The sequence below is a fragment of the Nicotiana sylvestris genome, chromosome 7, assembly GCF_000393655.2.
Source record: "Nicotiana sylvestris chromosome 7, ASM39365v2, whole genome shotgun sequence".
NCBI lineage: Eukaryota > Viridiplantae > Streptophyta > Magnoliopsida > Solanales > Solanaceae > Nicotiana > Nicotiana sylvestris.
In genome coordinates this window covers 172,380,275-172,392,466 of record NC_091063.1, presented here as the reverse complement: position 1 = coordinate 172,392,466, position 12,192 = coordinate 172,380,275, and positions in this window count along the sequence as shown.

Below are 12,192 nucleotides of genomic sequence, written 5' to 3'. Positions count from 1 at the left end.
TTCTCTTGGTTCAAGATACGGGATAGATGGGTCCCGATAAATGGCATGTTCATCTTCTCCATGGACCACGATCTCTTGGTCTTCATACTCGAACTTCACCATCTGGTGAAGAGTAGAAGGCACGGCTCCTGCCGCATGGATCCAAGGCCTGCCAAGGAGGAAATTGTAAGATGTGTCCATGTCGATCACTTGGAAAGTGACTCGAAATTCGACTGGTCCTATGACCAGCAGCAGGTCTATTTCTCCCATGGTGTCTCTCTTGATACCATCGAAAGCTCTTACGCAGACGTTGTTGGGTCGGATTCTTCCGGTCTCAATTTCCATTCTTTGCAGCGTGGAGAGCGGGCAAATGTCAACACCTGATCCCCCATCCAGCATCACCCGCTTGACATAGTAGTCCTCACATTTGACTGTTAAATGCAATGCCTTGTTGTGTGCTGCTCCTTCCGGGGGTAGATCGTTCTTGCTGAAGGAGATTTGGTTGACGGCGAAGAATCTTTCTGTCATCCGCTCTAATTGCTCCACCGAGGTTTCAACCGGCACATATGCCTCATTCAGGGTCTTCAGTAAGATCTTTTGATGCTCGGCCGATCTTGTCAATAATGATAGCATGGACACCTGCTCAGGGTGCTTGCGCAACTGATCTATCACTTCGTAATCCGGCATCTTCATTTGTTGGAAGAACACTTCCGCTTCTTCAACACTCACGGGCTCCTTTGGAGGGAAGCGCCTTTGTGTGGCGTTGTTCAGTTCTTGGGTATTTGAGTACCCTCCAACGAAAGTATTTTCTGGAAGTTCTTCCATGACCTCCTTACCTTTGTATGTTACCAAAGTCTTTTGATAATTCCACGGCACTGTGGACGGGTTGGTCATTGGCTTTTGTGGCACGCGTCCGATAACCACTGGCTCATTCAGCCGAGGTGGTTGAATCGTCCCCCGGACCACATAGGCCCCTTTTGGCACGTACATAGGTTTTGTCTTTTTGATCCCGAAGTTCTGCGTCTTCTTGGCTTGACCCCGCGGTATGTAAAGAACTCCACCCTTTGCTGGTACCACTTTCTTCTCCACCTTCTTTTCAGGCTTGCTTTCTGCAGCCTTGACCTCCTCCCCCCTTTCTGATTTCTGGTCTATTTCAGGCCTCCTCCCCGTGTCGACAATGGCAATTATGGCTTTCAAGGCAGGGTCGAACTCTTTGTCTTCACAAATCATGCCGACCAGCGGCCCATTATTGTGAGCGGGCAATGGATTGTTAGTCACATTTGGGATCTCTTCGTCCCTTAGCACTATTTTTCCCTGCTCTATCAAATTTTCGACCACTCTTTTCAATGACCAGCAGTCGTTTGTATCATGTCCTTCGGCCCCTGAATGATAGGCGCATCTGACTCCGGCTTTATAAGAAGGAGATGTCGGGTTTTGCCTCGTTTGGGGAATTGGTTGCAAGAAACCCAACTGGACTAGCTTAGGGAACAATGTGGAGTATTGTTCACCGATGGGCGTGAAAGTCCGCCGTCGAGGTGGCTCCTGGGGGCGGTAGTTATTCTGCGGGGGTTGTGGGTTATAGTGGTTGCGGTAAGGAGGCTGATTTCTGGGAGGTGGAGCTGGGCCTCGGTTGGCTTGTTGTGGTGAATGGTTATAAGGTTGGGCATTCATGACCATATAAGGTTGATGAGCATATGCCACATTTGAGTGGGGGTAGTAGTGTTGTGGGGCCCTTTCCGGAAAATGGGGCCTGGGATGACGATACTCCCTTGCTTCAGAGGCTGCCATAGCCGTTTCTTCCTTCTTCTTCCCCCTTGTCGTCCCTCCAGACCCGCTTTGGACGGCCTGGGAGGTTGCCCTTAGGGCTGCTTGACTCAGAATCCGACCCGTTTTCAGCCCATTCTCTACCATCTCTCCTATCTTGATTGCTTCCGCGAATGGCTTACCCATGGCCGACATCATGTTTTGGAAATAGTCAGACTCTTGAGCCTGGAGAAAGGTAGTGACCATTTCCACTTCATCCATGGGAGGCTTCACTCTCGACGCCTGTTCACGCCACTTAATAGCATACTCTCTAAAGCTTTCCGAAGGCTTCTTCTTCAAATTCGACAGAGAGTTTCGGTCTGGCGCAATGTCGATGTTATACTGGAATTGCTTTACAAAATCTCTGGCGAGATCATCCCATATATGCCATCGGGACATTTCCTGATCCATATACCATTCCGAAGCTATCCCTACTAAGCTTTCCCCAAAATACGCCATTAGCAGTTCTTCTTTTCCGCCGGCTCCCCGCAATTGGTTGCAGTATTTCTTAAGATGTGCAATGGGGTCACCGTGCCCATCGTATTTCTCGAACTTGGGGGTCTTGAAACCCGTCGGCAGGTGCACGTGAGGGAACATGCACAGGTCGGCGTAAGAGACGCTCTTTTGTCCGCTCAAACCTTGCATATTCTTCAAACTTTGTTCAAGGCTTCTCATTCTCTTAGCAATCTCATTTTGTTCTGCAATCCTGGGGTTCTGATCCTGTCCCGGTGCGAGTTCGCACTGAGGCGGTAGAGGATTATTGTTGGTAGCGAACCTGGTTGGTTCCATTGAGAACGATGGTGCTTGGAATGTAAAAGAGGATGAGTCAAAGCTTGGCTTGTATGTGGCAGGCTGTGCCGTAGCTGGGCAAGGCGATGCAGTAAAGATATTCATGCTTGCATCAGTGGCCGACATTCGGGGATGAGGCTCAGAAGGTGATCCTGCGGAGAAAGCGGAGTTGGCTGGGTACCCGAATGGGGTAGCAGGGTAATTTATGGGGACATTAGAAGTCCCACCTGACCTGGAGAATAATTCAGGGAATCCGGGGACGACACTTGGCGGCTCTTTCCCATTGTTCCAGTCATCCAGCATTTCCAACATGCGGAGCCGTAGGATTCTATTTTCTTCCGCAGTTGCGGATTCAGGCGTGAGGACGGCTGAGATTGAGCTCTCCTCAGAGACGGGGACTGTTTGCAATGGAATTTCCGAAGACATTTCCACACTTCCTTTTGACCTGGTGAAGTAAGTGTGAGTACTGCTTCTAGTCCTAACAACAGGTAGTTGAACACCTCTCCTTGATCTCGTGAAGTATGAATGCGAGGCCAGACTTTCACCAAACCAACCGTCTTTTCAAAAACCCTGGAAAATGCTCAATGACAAGTGCACGGTTAATTTGCAGCAAATAACGGATAGTTAATCTCACGTTGGGCATGATGCACCTATACAGTTAAGTGGATTGCTATATGTCTGCTACGAGAGCATGCGTCATTCCGGTATTTTTCCTCTTATTTCCCCCTTTTTTTCTTTTCTTTTGTTTTCCTTTTATTTTATTTACATTTATTTTTCTTTTATATTTTTTTTTGTAGCAAAAGAAAATGCGATCGGATCCGATGAGGATTGCCTACGTATCACGATACTCACGTGAATCAGATCATTACGTAGTTCGAAAACACAAATGAGCGTGAAAGAAGCAAACTCTTTATTATTGAAGCAGTCTATTACAAACTACATTTTGCAAAAGAAAAAGCAAACTTTGAAAATAAACCTAGACTCAAAAAATAGACTAACAATCACCCTGATGAAAAAACAGGCAGAAGATGCTAAGATACAGATTTGACCTATGAATGCATTATGGTTTTAAAAATTGGTTTCCGCGGGGCGTCGTTCGGCCTCGCCGCGGTCCTAGGCGTGAGATCCCTCTCAAGTTGCTCTAGCTCGTGCATAGTCTGCTTGACATAAACCATTACTGCCGAGAGGAAGGTAACACTAGACATGTTCTCACATCGTAGACATCGTCTGGTGATGGCGTGGGCAACGGCTTTGATCCTATCTCTGGTTTGCTTCTTCTCTACAAGCAGGTGCTTTATCTGATCGCTGCATATCTTGAAGACTTGAACATCTTGCACGTGTTGATGCTTCAATCGCCGTACTTCCAATTTCATATGGGCTATTGTGTCATACCAGTATCTGCTTTCCATTTGGAAATCCTTGGCCTGACTAGCTGCTTTGATTTCAAGTGCTGCCATCTCTCTCTTTATTTTAGCAACAGTCTTCTCGTGGTCGCCTTCCAATTGATTCAGGTGTCTGCGATGCTTATCTGCTCTTGTATCCCACTGTGCCTTGAACTCTGCTATGATGTTTTCAGATTTCTCCAAACCATCTCGCCATTCCCTGATTTCACCTTTTAGCCCTTTTATCAGCTGCTCGTCCGATCGACGCCTTGGTTGTCTATCTGCGTCCAACCTTATTTGTTTGATCTGAGCTCTGAGCATCTCATTTTCTTGAGTTAACCTGTTCCGCTCTCCCAGATCGGTAGCAATTTGCACGCTGTGCTCGTATTTCATGCCTTCTACTTGTTGTTTTAATCTGCTGATTTCGGCACAATAACCTCTTTCCTTTGCTAACCAATCCCAATGCCTTTTCGATGACTCGGTGAAATCCCGGATGTGGGGTCTCTTAGCTGGCCTTTCATGCTCGAGTTCCCTTCTATACCATGCAAGGTAACCTGGCGCCGTTTCTCCCTTGGCTCGATCCCGCACGCAAGTATCTGATTTCAAATATTGACCCTCATTCCAGATTTGGCGAATCTTCGCTTCTGGGAATTGTCCGTTAGGACTTATCTCAACTGTTTGAGTGCTAAGATCTTCCTCATGAGGTACTGTCTGGCACCTTCCGAACTGTCTCAAAACTCGGCAGGGTGCGTAAGGTTGAATGCTCTTAAGCCCCATCAGTAAGAAATGAGTTTTAGCCGCCGACATATATAAGATCTCATCAACAGGTAACCATCCCAACGCCCATTGTATTTGGCTGGCAGTAAGAGCTTGCAAGAACGAGGTCCATGCCAGGACTCCTTTAGGCCAAGTGATCTCTCTGGTTCTCGTGTAAGATTCTTCTATGCGGGTTTTTTCCGGGGAACCATGGCTCAATACCCCGGAATGATGGCAGAGGTGCTCGGTCATCCATATCTGTAGGAGCAAGTTACAACCTTCGAAGAAATTTCCCCCAGCTTTACAAGTTGTGAGAGCTCGAAAGATGTCAGATACCACCATTGGCGCGAGAGTGCTGCCACTTTGCGTGAGTAAAGTGCTGGCGACCCCAGATATCTTCAAATCAATGTTTCCATCTTTTCTCGGAAATACCAGAAGACCCAGAAACGTTATCATGAACGCCACCCGTCTGTGCTCGTCCCACTTCTGACGAACTCCTTTGCTGCACAGTTTGTTGATTGGATTATTGAATCCCCCCTCGTGACCGTATCTATCATATATGAAGCATGGAGTACAGAATCCGGCTGCTAGATCCGGGTTGTGGACCGTTCTAGGTATTTTCAATGAATCCAGGAACCGATGTACCGTGACGACTCTTGGGGCGACCAAGTATTTTTCCTTCAACGGGAGTTCAGTATTCCCGATGTATCCGGCCATTTCTTCCAAAGTTGGGGTGAGCTCAAAATCAGAGAAATGGAAAACATTGTGCGCCGGGTCCCAATAGGTAACCAAAGCTCTTATGATATCTCCCCGAGGCTGGACTTCCAACAGACCCACAAGACCTTTCAAATATTTCTTAACCTCATTTTGTCCTTCAACACCTAGATCATTCCACCATAGCCGTAACTTGACAGGGATTTTGGTCATTATTGAAAAATGTTCATTTTGCATCGTGCTCATCCTGCACATTTATTAAGGTGATTTTAACAAAATTGACTGACTCAAAAAATATATATTTTTTTAGAGAGGATCAAGCTTTGCCCACGGCCTTTAAACACTTCGGAGACAAAGATTTTAAGGCTGTGCGGGTCTAAAAAAAACGCTAAACAAGACCCAAAGGTGGCTGTTTATGCAAAGTCAGCCTTCCGGCGTCCCTTTCGGGAACATTTGGCTATTTATGATAAAACAATGTCACCTGACTTATTTACGACTCTATTAAAAATTTGACACATCTTTTATTTATTTATTTACTGATTTTTGGCTATTTAGAAAAAATGGGGTTGAACCCGACGAGGGTTGCCTACGTATCTCACATCCGGTGAGAATCAAACCGGCGTAGTTCGGGCATATCATGAATAGAGAAAACCTAGAAATCAAGAATAAGTATTATTATTTTGAAAAAAGATAAAGGCTCAAGAAAAAATATTTTTTTTTTTATGCAATATTTGGATCATTAGTCTGAATTTATAAAAGGGGTACTACAAAAGAAACAACACACTTTTTGAATTATGGATTTTCCATTTTTTTTTACTTTTAAAATAAACACTTTTTCTTTTTTTTTTTGATTTTGAAAGTGATAAAAGAAATTTTATTTTTTTTTATTTTTTTTAATAACTCTCAATAAAAGACAGTTTTTTTTTTAGAAAAAATTCCGGCGAGGTTTTGACACTACTTGGACATTGGTTTTATTCTCCAAAAATAAGTAATTATCTCCCCTACGCTGCTATTTTCCCCTTTTTAGGAACCGGTCGACATGCGGAACCGAAGCAAATAAATGCACAACACAAATAGGATGCACCAGGGGGTCTTTTTCGTTTCAGGCTGCCTGTCCTAGACGGACCCAACCCCTGTGTTGAGTCCCCTAAGTCAAATGCAACATGATGCAGATAAGCGTTCCTACTAGGGATCCGGCATGAAGTCAAGTTATTCTAGGTTCGTAACCTGGGTATTTGTTCTAGACTGTGCACCCGAGCGGACAACTCGAGTCGAGGAGGGGGCTACGTACCGGGGACCCGCGAGATCGTCCGGCTTTGTAACTTGTCCGTCCTCTTTCTTATTTTAGGTATTGACATTAACAGAATAGGGAGTCCCGACCAGCGAGCTTCTCCCCGGAAGTAAGAAGAGAAAGGTTTCGGCACAGTTTATATACAGTTCAGATAATATCAAAGCGGTAAAAGACAACATTTAGCACGTTACGCAAAAAACATGTAATAAAAATCAGATAATAAAGCCAAATATAACAATTATTCTAAGCTCGAATTCTTGAACCCTGAACCAGTGGTTCTGGGTGTACAATTCCCCAGCAGAGTCGCCAGAGCTGTCACACCTCCTTTTTGCGCGCCCGGCCCCGAAGGGTAGATGCGCGAGCGGAGTTTTTCCAATTTAAGTGACAATATTCGAAATGGGATTATTTATTTAATTCAGAGTCGCCACTTGGGAAAGGTTTGGCTTTTGGTGTCCCAAGTCACCGGTTTATCTTGAATCCCAAATCGAGGAAATTTTCGACTTTTCCAAATGAAGTCTGCGAACCAGAAATTCTAAGTAAGGAATTCTGTTGACCCGAGGGAAGGTGTTAAGCACCCTCGAATCCCGTGGTTCTAGCACGGTCGCTTAAATTGTTATAATGGCTAAATATCTGATTTAAATACATGTTGTGACTTATGTGCTTTTATTAAGTTTTAACCGCTTTTATTATTATCATTTATTTTTATAGAATTGCAACGTCGTGAAAATGTATCTCGAACCACGTCACAATCAATGCACCCGTAATTGTTAACACATTTCGACTCCATTGAGATTTGAAATTGGGTCACATAAATGCGCACCCGAATTTAGGAATGTAATTTGATTAAGTCGCGCCTAAAGAATCTAACGCGTTATTGTCTTCGGGGAGGGGAGTGGAATTCACTAAACAGCCCGTCCCAAATTCTAAGTATTTATTATGACCAATTATTGAGGGCCCCGCAATTTGCCTTTTGATTCGGCGAGGCTCGTCTCATTATTTTAGAAGGGTACCCTACAAGGACTACATTTTTACTACATTTATCTTTAAAGGGAAGGATGATGCCGAATTTTGCTGGTTTAGACAAATACGGACTGAATCCTTATTATGTTTGCCGAACCTAAACTTGTTTGATTACCTGATTGATTGTTCATGAGGTGAAAGCTACGGCATTCTTTGTCTTCAACAAGTGAATATGCTTATTAATTCGCTAAGTGAGATTGCAAACAAACTAACAATATATATTGAGTTATGTTTTAACGACCTCCAAGTTCTATTCTTAACACTTTAACCTATTTGAGATTGATAAAGAAATCGGCTGTTTTATTAGGAAAAATTACTACTAATTGAACTCAAAAATGATTATTAGTTTTTCTCAACAATCATTACATCATTTCGAAACGAAGAATCTGTACCGAAACCTGATATCAAACCGGCATTGGAACAAATAAACTGACAAGCGAAACTGGCATTCATAGCCAGACTTTTAATATGACTGCATGAGAGTTTGTTTGGGATACATCTATCCCAGACCTAATACCACAGATTTGTCGATTCAGTGGTCTAGGCAGAAATACATACAAGTGTTTGCCCTGACTCTATGTTATACAGTCGTAACTAAACCAAACAGTATTATACTGAACTGAACGTATCCCAAATCAAACATGCTGTCTATCATATTGTTATTGCTATTGAACAGCGCTATCTAACAGTCCATCTCAGCAGAATATATGCTAGTTTTATACAAAGTGTTTGCAGTTTGCAGTAAAATACAATCCCACTAACATTCGACCTATTTTTAACACCAATGTTATAACATGAACAACTGTTCTTTTCTTTATTTCAACTTCAAACTTTCAACAATACAAAGTTTCAGAGGTTGTGTACCTGGAAATATTTGACAATTGAAGGAAAGGGGGAGTCAGCAGAATATAATGACAACAAAATGCAGCAGCAATCACAGCACTATCAGTAGCAGCAGGGCAGAAATAGCAGCAGACAAAGCAATACAGCAAGAACCCAGCTCGAGTGCAGAGATGCAAATATAGCCAATAGAAAGCAATAGCCAAATAACAGCAACACCCAGTGGAGTAGAATCAGAACTCCAGATAGTAGTAGACCAATGAAAGCACTCAACTAATAGACACAACTGAGATTTCAAAGGATCAGAATTGGCTTGAACAAATTGAAACAACTGAAAACCCAATAACAATAGGAGGAAGAAGGTTTCTGATTGTTGGTTGTATAGCTTCTATCCCTTAACCTCTCTCTATCTCTGTTTGTGTTTTTCCTATTCAGCTCTTAAGGTTCAATGTCTATCCTTTTGTGTGTGTGTGTATGTATTTCTATCTCTCAATCCTGTCTCTAATTCTGTCTGTATCTCCAGAACTTCAACTCTCCTCTATCTATGCTCTCTCTGACCTCTATTATCCGATGGTATCCTCTCCCTCTTTCTATCTCTGTATGTCCTCCCTTTTATAAGCTTTCACATTACCCCTTTTACAGCCTGTTTAGACCAACAGAAACCCCCTCATGTGCTGCCCTCTTTTCAGTTCCACTTAGTCATTTAAGTATTAACCAAAACCCCATCATATTCCCTTGGCAGGCTTACTTTTGTAATGTTTATTATTTCTGAAACTAAAGTAGGGTGTGGGCAGCAGGATGTATCTGACAGCATATGCTGTCAAAACATTTTTAAATCAAACAAAAGCCTTTATGCACATGTTGTGCACAAGTGCACAAATGCACATGTTGTGCACAAGTGCACATGCCCTCCAATTCTGACTGCAACTTAAACAAAATCAAACCCTTTACACTTCTGATTCAGATTAACAACTATAAGTAGCTAAATTCAATTCCCAACTGATTCATACAATGCTAAACAGGAGCAAATCAATTTGTATATTGTTCAAACATCTGAAACTAATTGACGACATATGTCGACTCGACTATACTAGTTATAACTCGTACAATCGAGACCAAAGTCAGACATTTAACAGTATCGAACACATGATTCGAATTGTACTGACTACGCAAAATTACATGGGAAGAATCAGTTGGTCAGTTCACATTTGAAACCCAATTAATTGCACAACAAATACATACATACAAATTATCAGAACAATTAGAAGAAAGACTCAATCAAACAACAAAGGTTCAGGCGAGATGGACAGGAACAGTTGATAAAACTCAAAACACAGATTAAAAACAAAACCAGAACAAATCTTTTAAACGAACATGGACTAACATAAATAAGCAAAGAGAATCAAAACTCACCTCAAATCTTGAAAAATCAAAAGCCTTAACTCGGATTCGGACAGACCTTTCTTAAGGCTGAACGGGCTTTAATCGAAGTGTTTCTCAGATGAGAAACACTTCGATTAAGGTCCATTAGACCTTAATCTTTTAGTTTGAACAAAACACGGACCATCGACGAAGACCTTCAAAGTTCCAAAAATTAGATCCGGGATTCGTGCTTCCCTGGTCAGATTCGGACCAAACCAAGCATGGTTTGGTCACGAGGGGGGTCTGGGGACTGTCTGGTGCGAAGTTGAGGTCGATTGGTGTAACTCGGGTTCCGACTCGAATCTTCAAATGAAGATTCGAGAAGGTGGGAAGGGATTCGAACTAAACGGCCAACAGATCGATGTTCAGGGCGGTGAGGGGGTTCTATGGTGTTCAGGCGGAGGTCATCGGCGTTCATGCCGCCGGGATTAATGGCGAGGGATAAGGGGGCGGCTAGGGTTTCGTGGGGAAGGAGGTGAAGACGGAAGCTGGGGTATTGGATAGGGGGCAGGGTGTGGTAGGAGGCTTATATATGGAATGGGGGGATTGATTTCAACCGTTGGATGAGACGAGATGGACGGCTTGGATCTGAAGGTTTAAACGAAACGTCGTCGTTTGGCTTAGTAGGGGTCAGAATTGGTTCGGGTAACGGGTCGGGTAGTGGGGTTACGGGTGAAAGATCCGGACCGTTGGATCGGCTTGGTTTAAACGGTTGTGATGGGTTGGCATCGAAACGACGTAGTTTTGGTGTTAAACTACGTCGTTTTATGGCCTGGGGGTGGGCTGTTTGGACTGGTGGCTTGGGCTGTCCGTTTGGGCATTATTTGTTTGGGCCAATTTTAATAAATTGGCCCAAATCCGGAAAGGCAAGGCCCCCCCCTTTTTTTTTTTTATTATTATTATTATATAAAAAGAAATACAAAACTAAATAAAATCAAACACCCAATACAATTATTCACACACACGCTAAAATAATTCAAAAATGGGTAAAATTAAACAAAATAAAATCACGGACGAAGATGCCTATTTATGATTTTCTATTTAACGACCGGATTACGGTTTGAATTATGCAGGACACATATATTTTCGAATTTTATTTTTTTAATAAAGTAAATAAATAAAAATGGGCCGAAGTCACAAATAAATCAACAAGGTGCCGCACAGAAATTCAAAATTGTACAGCAGGGCCAATTATTATATATATATTTTTTATTTCTTTTTGAAGCGATTGTCGTGCGAAACAAAAATCACGTGCTCACACACAGTAATCACTATCGTCGACTTCTTTACAAAATTTCTGTACTCTGTTTTTTGCGCTAAACTCTGTTTCAACATTTTCTCTGATTTCACAAATCAAAATCGACAAAATCTTCTACAATTCTTCTGCAACAAAAGTAATTATGGTGAAAATACAAAGCAAAGGAAAAGAGAGCAGCAATTCCACCATTGACAACCATTAAAAAGCTTTGAAGCTTTGAATCAAATTTGGGTTTTCAAAAATCATTATTTGTTTGGATTGGGTGTTGTTAAAAATAATTGGGAATATGGTTTGGAGTTTATATCACAATTTTGAGGAATTTTGGTGGAGATTAAACTTGGTTTTGACTGAATTTCATATTGAAACTCGAAGAAGAAGACGTATATTGCAGAAATTGTAGAAAAATTGTAGATCAATTGTAGAAAAATTGTAGACTGTTGTTTATTATTATTATTTTTTATTCATTTATCTATTGTATGAAAGTTGAACAATATTGTATAAAAATTGTATTTAAGTGGATGATTTCGTACTGTTTTGGACAAAAATATGTATAAAAAATGCGAAACATACATTTCAGGGGAAGCATTTCGAGTCCAGATATGTACCTAGTTTGTAGATAAATTGTAGATTATTTGTATTTTGATTGTAGATGCTTTATTTTCTGTTTTCACAAATAAAAAAATGACTAAAACTTCTATAAATCTTCTAAAAGCGCAATTATGTCAAAAATTTCAATTATGCTACAATTGAATGAGAGTTGGGATATTAAAATTCAATGTACCCAGTTTGTAGATATTTTGTAGATAAATTGTAGATTATTTGTATTCTGATTGTAGATGCTTTATTCTCTGTTTTCACAAATAAAAAAATGACTAAAACTTCTACAAATCTTCTGAAAAAACGCAATTATGTCAAAAATCTCAATTATGCTACAATTG